Source organism: Humulus lupulus, chromosome X, assembly GCF_963169125.1.
Source record: "Humulus lupulus chromosome X, drHumLupu1.1, whole genome shotgun sequence".
In the NCBI taxonomy this organism is placed as follows: domain Eukaryota; kingdom Viridiplantae; phylum Streptophyta; class Magnoliopsida; order Rosales; family Cannabaceae; genus Humulus; species Humulus lupulus.
This window is the reverse complement of record NC_084802.1, coordinates 165,819,920-165,833,544: the sequence shown is the minus strand read 5'-3', so window position 1 is coordinate 165,833,544 and position 13,625 is coordinate 165,819,920. Positions and strand designations below refer to the sequence as shown.

The 13,625-nt window shown below is 40.3% G+C and overlaps 1 pseudogene; it reads right to left on the bottom strand.

The window, feature by feature from the left end:
• Positions 1–2,379: 2,379 nt before the first annotated feature.
• Positions 2,380–4,642, bottom strand: LOC133804556 (NAD(P)H-quinone oxidoreductase subunit 2 A, chloroplastic-like; annotated as a pseudogene).
• Between the last annotated feature and the right edge of the window lie 8,983 nt (positions 4,643–13,625).

Genomic DNA, 13,625 nt, shown 5'->3' with positions numbered 1-13,625 from the left:
AGAAATATTCTTGTTATTGCTTCGACTCATGTTCCCAGAAAGTGGATCCTCCTCTAATAGCTCTGAATAAATTAAAAACATGCATTTAGACACAAAGGCTTCTTATTCAAAAACAACGAAAGCACTTTTTCACTCTTTCATATACTAGGGGACTCCACTTGGAAAAGAAAATGTTCCATACTAATGGATTCGGGTCCATAACCATGGGTTCCAATGTATGAGATCTTGTAGAACTTACCAATGACGCCCTATCAATTAATATTACAAAGAAGAAATCAATTATAGAAATTAATATAATTAGATCTTCTCTTCATAGACAAACTTTGTATTTGCAATCCCAGGTAAGATCGGTTCAGGATCATGGGATCCTTTTCTATTAGATAGGAAGGGTTGTTGCATAAAATGTACTTCTAAGTAATTGCTCCCTAGATCCTATATCTATCTATATGAAGAAGAAACCATGTAACAAAGGGGATTCTTATTTGTACAAATGGTACTTAGAACTTTGAACGAGCATGAACAAATTGTATTTGTTCTACTGGATTGGTCGCTCAAGACCTTTGGTCTCTACCGAAACTAAAAGATGGGATCACTTCTTATGGACTCGTTGAGAATGATTCTAATCTAGTTCATGGCCTATTAGAAGTAGAAGGCACTCTGGTGGGATCCTCACAGAAAGAAAAAGGTTGTAGCCACTTTGATATTGATTGAGTGACATTGCTTCTTTTTCTCAATCCAAGGAATCCCATAGATATGATGAAAAATGGATTTTGTTCTATCATTGATCAAAGATTTCTCTATGAACAAGACAAATTAGAATTTGAAGAAGGTGAAGGAGAAGGAGTCCTCGACCCGCAATGGATAGAGGAGGATTTATTCAATCACATAGTTTGGGCTCCTAGAATATGGCACCGTTGGGGATTTTGATACAATCAAATAGAAAGCCCCAATGAATTGGGATTTCCATATTGGGCCAGGTCATTTCGGGGCAAGCGAATCATTTATGATGAAGAGGATGGGCTTTAACAGAATGTTTTGGTGTTCTTGCAGAGTGGAACCATGCAGTACCAGACACGAGATAGATCTTCCAAAGAACAAGGCTTTTTTTGAATAAGCCAATTCATTTCGGACACTGCGATCCACTCTTTTTCCTATCAAAAGATCAACCTTTTGTCTTTGTGTTTTCACATCAAGAATTCTTTGTAGATGAAGAGATGTCAAAGGGGCTTCTTACTTCCCAAACAGATCTTCCTACATCTATATATAAACATTGGTTTCTCAAGAATACGCAAGAAAAGTACTTCGAATTGCTGATTTATCGCCAGAGATGGCTTAGAACCAATAGTTCATTATCTAATGGATTTTTCCATTCTAATACTCCATCTGAGAGTTATCAGTATTTATCATAGCTATTCCTATCTAACGGAACACTATTAGATCAAATAACAAAGACATTGTTTGGAAAAAGATGGCTTTTCCCGGATGAAATGTTTGTTGCTATTTGCTACAATAACAAATCATTGGTATAACTGAATGGGTAAGTCGGCAATCTCTAAAACAGACTGTGTAATGTACTTTATCTGCTAGGTTGGGCATTTTACCAGAGGTTTCTATTGTATCGTTCTACCCTTGTGTGATTCATATTGAAGCATATAGTCGGGGCGTGGGTGTAGGGCGAACGATTTCAAAGCGGACTCCCCATTCATTAGATAGAAAAGATCACAAAGATTTTGAGTATTCTCAATATTCGATATTATGCCTTGAAGAGGACTCGAACCTCCACGCTCTTTAGCACGAGATTTTGAGTCTCGCGTGTCTACCATTTAACCACCAAGGCATCTTGAAAGTGAATCGTATACCACGAATATGATATCTATCAAGTGTGATGTATGGAATATATGACAAAGGTGGAGTGTTAGAGTATTTCTATTGATCGGTCATGTCATATAGGCCCGAGTCAGACATCCAATTGCTTCGATTTGAATATATATTATATCAAAAAGACAGACCATAAAACCTATTTCTCGATTCAATAGAAGCCCTAGGAGGTGAATAAGGTCCCAAATAACGAGAGATATGCAGAAAGCAGGTCCGATTAGGCCTATTCCAAATCCTAAAGGCAATGTGATGACGTAGGGATCCATATGTATCTAATTAGATTCACTCAAATGACCCCTTCTCATAATTAGAACATAATTAGAATGTATATAACCCTATTCTAGTCCAGTCCAGTATGGAATGAACTTATATTCATGGAATTGACTCGATCATCAGATTATAGATTGTAAGTTAACAACCCTAGCCCATTGCCCTTTTAGGCCGACTAGATCTACTAATTCTTTGATTCTAGTTCGTAAGAGGCACCTGGAACTAAGAAATAGGTTCTAGAAGCTAAAAAAGGGTATCCTGAGCAATTTCAATAATCGGGTTCATTGATATTCCTGGTATAGTAGATGCTATCACACATACAATCATACTCGATTCGATGGAATTGTTTGATATTAAAGGGGATCCCTCTATAATTTTGCACGTGAGGGGTTATTTCTTGGTTTCATCCCGTCATTAATAACTCGATTATTGTTAGATAATAGTAGATAGAAACAACCCTCATAAGGAGTCTTATTGAAACCAAGAAATATAGCCCTCCTTGCCATCCGCACCAGAATAAATGAAGTCTTTCGAAAAAACCTGCTAGTGGAGGAAGACCTCCTAAGGATAAGAGACATAGGGCTAAAGAGAGAGCCAAAAAAGGATCTTTCGTGTATAATCCTCCATAATCTCGAATGTTATTAGTTCCGGCACGTAGACCAAATGAAACAATGCAAGAAAAAGTTCCTAGATTCATGGAGATAAGGAACAACATATGAGTTATCATGCTTGCATATCCACCATTTAAGTCTCCAACAATTATTCCAATAATTACATATCCAATTTGACCTATGGATGAATACACAAGCATACATTTCATGCTTGTTTGAGTAATAGCAATGAGATTTCTCAAATATCATGCTAAGAATAGCTAGGATTTCCTAAAGAAGATGACATTCGTTTGATGAGAAATAAAAATGAATATCGAAAATTCGAGTGGCAAAAGCTCAAGTAGCTACTTTTGAAGTAACAGAAAGAAAAGAAACAACTGGAGTGGGAGAGTCAGAGTCAAAAAGAGGATTCCTCACTTCTTTCTCTCATTCAAAACCATGCATGAGACTTTCACCTCGCACAGCTCCTAAGTGATAAAAGAAAGAAGAACTTATCTTCTTTCTTTTTTGATTACCTTCCTCATGTATGTATAAGACCGAATCCATTTGATTTCTAGAAAGGATTACTAATCCTTAACTTTTCAAGGAATTCTTCATCAGTGTTTGTGAATGACTGATTTTTCTCAATGTTTTCGACCTTGGTTCCGTAGGAGCAAGTTAGAAAGATTGAGAAATTGAACCATCTGATTTGATTCGTTCTCAATAGCCATGAGATGATCATCTTAGGGTGATCCTTTTGTTGATGGATGCTCCTATTACACTCGTAGTCTTTGAAGGATGAGAACCAACTATGTAGCATTTACATCGAGAGTTCAAGTACTGTATACGTCATTAGTGTGATCCTTTGCTTTGTAGGCACTACCTGTAATAACAAACTTGCAAAATGAATCTCTTTATGATAAAGAGAGTTGTTGTTCCTGACCCTGCTTCACCTTAAATGTTATTTGAACAAGTAAAAGTTATGTCTTGGTCCGAGTGGGGATAGCATTTCTCTTTGGCATGTTTATGGAGTTTTGAAAAATCAAAACATCTCAGAGATAGATAGAGAGGTAGAAATTTATCGAATGAACCGCACTCCTTCGTATACGTCAGGAGACCATTGATGAGAAGGGGTTGGGGAAAGCTTGAACCCAATTCCTACTATAATGAATATAAGCACAATTGAAATTCCTGGGGAGTTATACATTTGTGTATTGATAAGACCATTCACTATTTCTTGATGCTAGATCTCTCCCTTGGATGAACCAGATAACCAAGAGAAACCATGAACCAAAATAGAAGAGCTTGCCGCACCCATGAGTAAGTATTTCGTAGTAGACTCATTAGACCGTACATCTTTCTTGGTATATCCAGATAATAGGTAGTAGCATAAACTAAAAAATTCTGGAGCTACAAAGATAGTTATTAAATTGTTAGCACCACATAAAAACATTCCTCCTAGAGTAGTTGTTATTAGTTATAACAGAAGCTCTATTATAGTGATTTCTGTACATTTAATGTACTCTATGGATAGAGGAATACATAAAGTTGAACATAGTAAAATATGAAATTGAAAGATTTCATTGAAATTTTTCATTTGGAAATTTCTCGAAAAGCTAATCATATGTTCTTCTCTCCATCGGAACAATAGGGCTGTTATGCTCATTACTAAAATTGTTGAAGAGATGAAATATAACCAAGGTATATCTTTTTGATCAGAGGTTGAATCTGTCATCAGAAGAAGAATTAGGCCAAAAATTATGATACATTCTGGTAAAATAAAACTTCCATCGAAGAGAAGCAAATGAAAGGCTTTCATAAAAATTCTCGTAGAATTGGAATGAAGTTTTCATTTAGTACATGCCAGATCATGAATTAGTAACTGCATCCAATCTCTAAAAATCCCAATTTTTTTTAACTTTCTCTTTTTGGAATGGAATTTTTATAGAATCCCTATGAATAGGATCAAACCTTATTCCATGATATTTCCATGAGATTCCTCTTTCTTATTCTTAAACAAGTACTCGAGAAGGCTTAGTTGATCCATGATTTATGTGTCATCTTTTGTTTATTTCGAGAAATATATCGATCATTTACGATTCTTTGTTTCCTATTGATTATTTTTCGATCGAGATGTATGGTTCCATGGGTCTATGTGTCTATATAGATCCTATTCATGGATTAACGAACATGTGCAAAAGCTCTATTTGCCTATTCCATTCTATGAGTCTCTTCCTTTTTGCGTATGGCATCACCACTCCCTTTGGCAGCATTCACTAATTCGGAACTTAATTTGAAAACCATATCTTGACCCAGACGTTTTTGGGATGCCCCTAATAACCAACGAATTGCAAGAGCTTTCCTTGTGCGGATCCTATTTCAATGGGAACCTAATCAGTCGATCCGCCTATACGTCTTGCATTTACTACTATATCGGGAGTTACTTCACGTATTGATTGACATAAAATAGATAGTGGATTTTTTTCTGTCTTTTGTTGAATCTTTTTCATGGATCGATAGATAATTTGATAACCTAATGATTTTTTTTCATGTTTCAGAATACGGTTAACCAACATGTTGACTAATCGATTACGATAAATTGGATCAAATTTTACAGTTTTTTCATCTGCAATACCTCAACGTGACAGAAGCGTGTAAGGGGTTCAATAATCAGTTTTCTTTTCATAAGGGCTAAAGTAATTTATTTTTGGATTTTTGACCCCATAGTGTAGGGTGGATCTCGAAAGATAAAATGATCTCCCTCCAAGCAGTACATACGACTTTCATTGAATACGACTTTCCACAGAATTCTCTATGTATCTATGAGATCGGGTATGGAATTTTGTTTACTCACTTTAAATTGAGTATCTATTTCCCTCCTTTTCCTGCTAGGATTGGAAATACTGTATTTTACATATCCATACGATTGAGTCCTTGGGTTTTCGAAATAGTGTAAAAAAGAAGTGCTTCAAAACATTGCTATTTGACTCGGACCTGTTCTAAAAAAGTTGAGGCATTTCAAATTGTTTTTTAACATGGACAAAGTCAAGGAAAACCTTTGAAATTATTTCAATATTGAACCTTCTTCAATAATAGTTTCGAATAGAATCTCTTTAGAAAGAAATTCTTTTGTCACATGGTAACCCGCTCCGGTTCCCTTACGAAACATTCGTTATTGAGTTAGCCATACACTTCACATGTTTCTAGTGATTCACATGGCATCATCAAATGATACAAGTCTTGGATACGAATTTACAATGCACTGGAACACCCTTGTTGACGATCCTTTACACCAACAGAATCTAGGGTTCCTCGAACAATGTGATATCTCACACTGGGTAAATTCGTAACCCTTCCCCCTCATTTTAAGACTACTGAATATTCTTGTAAATTATGGTCAATACCAGGTATATAAGTAGTGAGTTCAAATCCAGAGGTTAAGTGTACTTTGGCAATTTTACGTAAGGCAGAGTTTGGTTTTTTGGGGGTGATAGTGGGAAAGTTGACAGATAAGTCACCCTTACTGGCACTCTATAAAACCGTACATGAGATTTTCATTTCATACAGCTCCTCAATCAATTCTTTTGAAGTCATTGATTGTTTTTCCTCATTTGAGAACCTCTCCCTTCTTCCACTTTGTTCCGAAGAGTAACTAGGACCAATTCAGTCACGTTTTCATTCATTTAGAATCTAGGCTCTACTACATCTTTTTTATTTACTTACTTTTTTTATTATTTTCCCTCTCTTTTCTATTTTTATTTTCTTATTTTCCATCATTCCGTAAGTGCCATGGGTTTGACCCTGTAGAATCTGACTCATTTTTTCATTGAGTGAAAGGTACGAAATAAATCAGATTGATTTTTCGATAAAAAAAAAGTATTATTTGAAATCTTCATTTTTTTTTTCTTTCTCTATCACTATCGCGTAGGTACAGTCTTTGAATCAATAAAGAACCTTTTCTTTTGTAGTTGTATAAATCAATATTATTCCATTCCAATTCCTTCCTGATTCCTCCAAAGGAAAATCCCGAATCGAATCCCAAATTGACGGGTTAGTGTGAGCTTATCCATGCGGTTATGCACTCTTCGAATAGGAATCCATTGTCTGAAAGATCCTTTCTTTCGTGCTTTGGTGAGTCTCCGAGATCCTTTTGATGACCTATGTTGTGTTGAAGGGATATCTATATGATCCGATATGATTTGATCGATTGCGCAAAGCCCGCATTAGCAACGAAACTGCGGAAAGTATATAGAAAAGACAGTTTTTTCTATTATATTTGTAGTAGTTAGTGATCTCGGCTCAGTGAGTACTTTCTCCTGTGATGAACTGTTGGCACCAGTCCTACATTAGGATATGTATTTCTATTTCTATGAAATTCATAAATGAAGTAGTTAATGGTGGGGTTACCATTATCCTTTTTCTAGTGACGAATCTTGTATGTGTTCCTCAGAAAAGGAATTTGTCCATTTTTCGAGGTCTTGAAGCGGCGTGGAAACACATAAGAACTCTCGAATGGAAATGAAAAAGATATGTAACTCCAGTTCCTTTGGAAATGGTAATATCTTTGGCGCATGAAGACGGAGTTGGCCGTATCATCTTGACTTGGTTATGAATTTCTCTATTTTTTTTAAGAATACCGAGTCAGGCTCTTCTCTTACACGTATCGAATAAAACATGCTGAGAAAAATACTCTTCATGTGAAACCTATTTTATTTAGATCAGGATAATCGTACGGTTTTATGAAACCACGTGCTATGGCTTGAATCTAGAGTCAATCCTATTTCTGTTAGGAATAGTAGACAATTGAATCCAATTTATCCTATTATTTTAGTATCCGTAATAGTGTGAAAAGAAGGCCTGACTCCAAGTTGTTTAAGAATAGTGGCGTTGAGTTTCTCGACCCTTTGCCTTAGGATTATTCAGTTCTATTTCTCGATAGGGGACAAAGGAAGGGATATAACTCAATGGTAGAGTGTCACCTTGACATGGTTGAAGTCATCAGTTTGAGCCTGATTATCCCTAAACCCAATGTGAGTTTTTCTATTTTGACTTTCTCCCCTATCGTGATCGAATGAGAATGGATAAAAGGCTCATGGGATTGATGTGATGGGGTAGAGATGGCTATATTTTTGGGAGCAAACTCCAGGGGAATATGAAGCGCATGGATAAAAGTTATGCCTTGGAATGAAAGACAATTCTAAATCCACTTTGTCTAGGAACAAGGAAGCTATACATAATGCAACTATGAATCTCATGGAGAGTTCGATCCTAGCTCAGGATGAATGCTGGTGGCATGCTTAACACATGTAAGTCCAACGAGAAGTGGTGTTTCCAGTCGCAGACAAGTGAGTAAAGCGTAAGAACCTACCCTTAGGAGGGGAACAACAACTGTAAATGGTTGCTAATACCCTGTAAGCTGAGGACCAAAAGGAGGAATGCGCCCGAGGAGGGACTCGTGACTAAGTAGCTAGTTGGTGAGGCAATACCATACCAAGGCAATGACCAGTAGCTGGTTTAAGAGGATGATCAACCACACTGGGACTGAGACATGGCCCAGACTCTTACAGGAGGCAGCAGTGGGGAATTTTTCACAATGGGCGAAAGCTTGACGTAGCAATGCCGCGTGGAGGTAGAAGGCCTATGGTTCGTGAACTTCTTTTCCCGAAGAAGAAGCAATGCTTGTATCAGGGGCTTAAGCATTAGCTAACTTTGTGCCAGCAGCCGCAGTAAAGCATCTTTAGGTGTCTTTTTAAGTCTGCTGTCAAAGCCCAAGGCTCAACCCTGGACAGGCGGTGGAAACTACAAAGTTAGAGTACGGTAGGGATAGAGGGAATTTCCGGTGGAGCACTGAAATGCGTAGAGATTGAAAAGAACACAAACGATGAAAGCATTCTACTAGGCCGACACTCATATGAGCGACGAAAGCTAGGGCAGTGAATGGGATTAGATACCCCAGTAGTCCTAGCCGTAAATGATGGATACTAGGTGATGTGCGTATCGACCCGTGCAGTGTTGTAGCTAATGCGTTAAGTATCCCGCCTGGGGAGTAAGTTCGCAAGAATGAAGCTCAAATGAATTGATGGGGGCCCACACAAGTGGTGGAGCATGTGGTTTAATTCGATGAAAAGAAAAGAACCTTACCGAGGGTTGACATGCCACGAATCCTCTTGAAAGAGAGGGGTGCCTTCGGGAACGTGGACACAGGTGGTGCATGGTTGTCATCATCTCGTACCGTAAGGTCTTGGTTTAAGTCCTACAACAAGCGCAACCCTCATGTTTAGTTTCAACCATTGAGTTTTGAACCCTGAGTAGACTGTCGGTGATAAGCTAGAGGAACGTGAGAATGAGTTAAGTCATCATGACCCTTATGCCCTGTGCGAGACACGTGCTACAATGGCTGGGACAAAGGATCGCGATCCCACGAGGGTGTGCTAACTCCAAAAACCCATCCTCAGTTCGAATTGTAGGCTGCAACTCGCCTACATTAAGCTAGAATTGCTAGTAATTGTCGGTCAGCCATACGGCGGTGAATTCGTTCCCGAGCCTTTTATACACCGCCCATCACACTATGGGAGCTGGCCATGCCCGAAGTCGTTACCTTAACTGTAAGGAGGGGGATACCATAGGCAGGGCTAGTGATTGGAGTAAAGTAGTAACAAGGTAGTCGTACTGGAAGGTGTGGCTGGATCATCTCCTTTTCAGAGAGAGAAAATGCGTGTTGGGTATTTTGGTTTGACACTACTTCAAACCCAAAAATAAGCGAGCTACGTCTGAGTTAAACTTTGATATGGAAATCTTCTTTCATTTCTCGACGGTGAAGTAAGACTAAGCTAATGAGCTTATGATCCTAGGTTAGAACAAGTTAATAGGATCCCCTTTTATACGTCCCCATGTCCCTCCCATGTGGCGATGTGGGGGCGTAAAGAAGGAAAGAGAGGGATGGGGTTTGTCTCGCTTTTGGCATAGTGGGCCCCCAGCAGGAGGCCCGCATGCTGGGTTATTATCTCTTTTGTAGAGGGTACCCTGATAATTATGTTGTTGTGCTTGGGCAGTGAAGGCTCTCAACCACATGGATAATTCAGTGTGCTCATCAGCGCTTGACCCTGAGATGTGGATCATCCAAGGCACATTAGCATGGCATACTTCTCCTGTTCGAATCGGGGTTTGAAACCAAACTTCTCCTTAAGAGGATAGATGGTGCAATTCAGGTGAGATCCAATGTAGATCCAACTTTCTATTCACTCGTGGGATACGGGCGGCCTGGGAGGGACCACCATGGCTCCTCTTTACTCTAGAATCCATACATCCCTTATCAGTATATGGATATTTATCTCTCCAACACAAGTTTAGGTCAGCCTTAATGGGAAAATAAAATGGAGCACCTAACAACGTATCTTCACAGACCAAGAACTACGAGATCACCCCTTTCATTCTGAGGTGATGGAGGGATCGTACCATTGAAGCTGTTATTTTCATGCTTTTCCCGAAGGTCTAGAGAAAGTTGCAATCAATAGGAAAAAAAATATCCCTTCCCAAAAGGAAGGACGTGAAATTATTTTTCCTTTCTACATGGACCAGGAGATTGGATCTAGACGTAAGAAGAATGCCTGACTGATAAATTACTCACTACTTGGTCTTCGAACCCCCTTAGTCACTACGAGCGCCCCCGATCAGTGCAATGGGATGTGTCTATTTGTCTATCTCTTAACTTAAAATGGGAGCAGGTTTGAAAAAGGATCTTAGAGTATTTAGGGTTGGACCAGGAAGGTCTCTTAAGGCCTTCTATTTCCTTCTCATCCGAGTTATTTCACAAAAACTTTCCATGGTAAGGAAGAAGGGAGGAACATGGACACTTGGAGAGTTGTATGCTGCGTTCGGGTAGGATGAACCGCTCCAGAAAAGGAATCTATTTATTCTCTCCCAAATGGTTGGACTATAGGTGCAATGATTTAATTCACGGGCAAGGTCTCTAGTTCAAGTCTAGGATGGCCCAGCTGCTTCAAGTAAAAGAATTGAAGAAGCATTTGACTCCTTCATGCATGCTCCACTTGGCTCGGGGGGATATAGCTCATTTGGTAGAGCTTTGCTCTTGCGATTGGGTAGTTGCGATTATGGGTTGGGTGTCTAATTGTCCATGTGGTAATGGGGAAGAGGAGCGAAACATGCCAATGAAAAACACAACTAAGACAAAGATTTGTTGTCAAGAACATAGAGGAGGTAGGATGGGCAGTTGGTCATATCTAGTATTGATCGTACATGGATGGTAGTTTGAGTCGGCGACTCTCTTAGGGTTCTCATATCTGGGATCCCTAGGGAAGACGATCGAGTTGGCCCTTGCGAACAACTTGATGCACTATCTTCCTTCAACCCTTTGAGAGAAATGCGGCAAAAGGAAGGAAAATCCATGGACTGACCCCATCGTCTCCACCCTGTAGGAACTATGAGATCACCCTAAGGATGCCTTCGGCATCTAGGGTTTGCAGACCGACCATAGAACCCTGTTCGATAAGTGGAACGCTTTAGATGTCCGCTTTTAGGTTGGGCGGTAAGGGTCGGAGAAGGGCAATCACTCATTTTTAAGACAAAAGAGTAGGGTGGAAAATTGTGGGGAGGGTGGGGGGGGGGGGGGAAGCTCTCCGTTCCTGATTCTCCTATAGCTAGATCCTTCGAAACCACAAGAATCCTTAGTAAGAATGGGATTCCAACTCAGCACCTTTTGAGATTTTGAGAAGAGTTGCTCTTTGGAGAGCACAGTATGATGAAAGTTGTATGCTGTGTTTGGGGAGGGGGGGGGGAGTTATTGTCTATCACTGGCTTCTATGGTAGAATCAGTCAGGGGCCTAAGAGGCAGTGGTTTATCCTGTTGCAGATGTCAGCAGTTTGAGTCTGCTTATATCCAACTCGTGCACTTAGCCGATACGAAGCTATATGATAGCACCCTATTTTTTCGATTTGGCAGTTTGATCTATGCTAGATTTATCATTCATGGATATTAATAAGATAAGATCCTTCCATTTAGTAGCACCTCAGGGGATGGCATAGCCTTAAAGTGAAAGGCAAGGTTCAAATGAGGGAAAGTCTTACGGTGGATACTTAGGCACCCAGAGACAAGGAAGGGCGTAATAAGGGACGAAATGCTTCGGGGAGTTGAAAATAAGAGAAGATTCGGATATTTGCGAATAGATCAACCTTTCGAACTGCTGCTGAATCCATGGGTAGGCAAGAGACAACCTGGCGAACTAAAACATCTTAGTAGCTAGAGGAAAAGAAAGAAAAAGCGATTCCCGTAGTAGCGGCGAGCGAAATGGGAGCAGCCTAAACTGCAAAAATGGGGTTGTGGGAGAGCAATACAAGCGTCGTGCTACTAGGAAAAGTGGTGGAGTGCTCCACCCTAAATGGATAGAGTCCAGTAGCTTAAAGTATCACTAGCTTATGCTTTGACCCGAGTAGCATGGGACGCGTGGAATCCCATGTGAATCATTAAGGACCACCTTCCAATGCTAAATACTTTTGGGTGACCGATAGTGAAGTAGTACCTTGGGGGAGGGGTGAAAAGAAACCCCATAGAGGAGTGAAATAAAACATGAAACTATAAGCTCCCAAGCATTGGGAGGATCCTAGGCCTCTGACCGCGTGCCTGTTGAAGAATGAGCCGGCGACTCATAGGCAATGGCTTTGTTAAGGAAACCCACCGGAGCCGTAGCGAAAGCGAGTCTTCATAGGGAAATTGTCACTCCTTATGGACCCGAACCTGGGTGATCTATCCATTACTAAAGTAAAGCTTGGGTGAAACTAAGTTGAGCTTCGAACTGACTGATGTTGAAGAATCACCAGATGAGTTATGGTTAAGGGTGAAATGCCACTCGAACCCAGAGCTAGCTGGTTCTCACCGAAATGTGTTGAGGCACAGTAGTTGACTGGACTTCTAGGATTAAAGCATTGTTTTGGTGCGGGCTGCGAGAATGGTACCAAATTGAGGCCAACTTCGAATACTAGATATGACCTTAAAAAAACAGGGGTCAAGGTCAGCCAGTGAGACTATGGGGGATAAGCTTTGTCATCGAGAGGGAAACAACCCGGATCACTAGCTAAGGCCCCTAAATGTCTGCTAGTGATAAAGGAGGTAGGGGTGTAGAGACAGCCAGGAGGTTTGCCTGGAAGCAGCCACCCTTGAAAGAGTGTGTAATAGCTCGTAGATTGAGTGCTCTTGCATCAAGATGAATAGGGTTTAGCAATCTACCGAAGCTGTGGGATGTAAAAATGCATCGGTAGGGGCCTAGAGGGAAGCACCCGCGTGACCATTGGTAGACTAAGCGGAAGCGAGAATGTCGACTTGAGTATCGCAAACATTGGTGAGAATCCAATGCCCCAAAAACCTAAGGGTTCCTCTGCAAGGTTCGTCCACAGAGGGAGAGACAGGGCCTATGTTTAGGCCGAAACGCGTAGTCGATGGACAATAGGTGAATATTCCTGTACTACCCCTTGTTGGTCTCGAGGGACAGAGGATGCTAGGTTAGCTGAAAGATAGTATCAGCATCCTTCGCACTTGCTAACTTGGCCAAAGCATCAGCATTTGAATTCTATTCGCGAGGTACTTCCTGAAGGGTGTACTTGTCAAACTGTGTTAATAGATCGTTTGTTTTGTTTAAATAGGCAACCATCTTTAAACCTCGGGCCTGGGACTCTCCCATGAATTGATTCACCACCAGCTGAGATTCATTGTAGATGTTGAGTACCTTTATATTCATGTCCCTGGCTAATCGTAACCCAGCGAGCAACGCTTCATACTCAGCCTCGTTGTTGGAAGCAGTGAAATCAAACCTGATTGCATAGTGAAATCGATGCCCTTAAGGCGTATTCAGGATCACCCCCGCCCCTGCATGATGC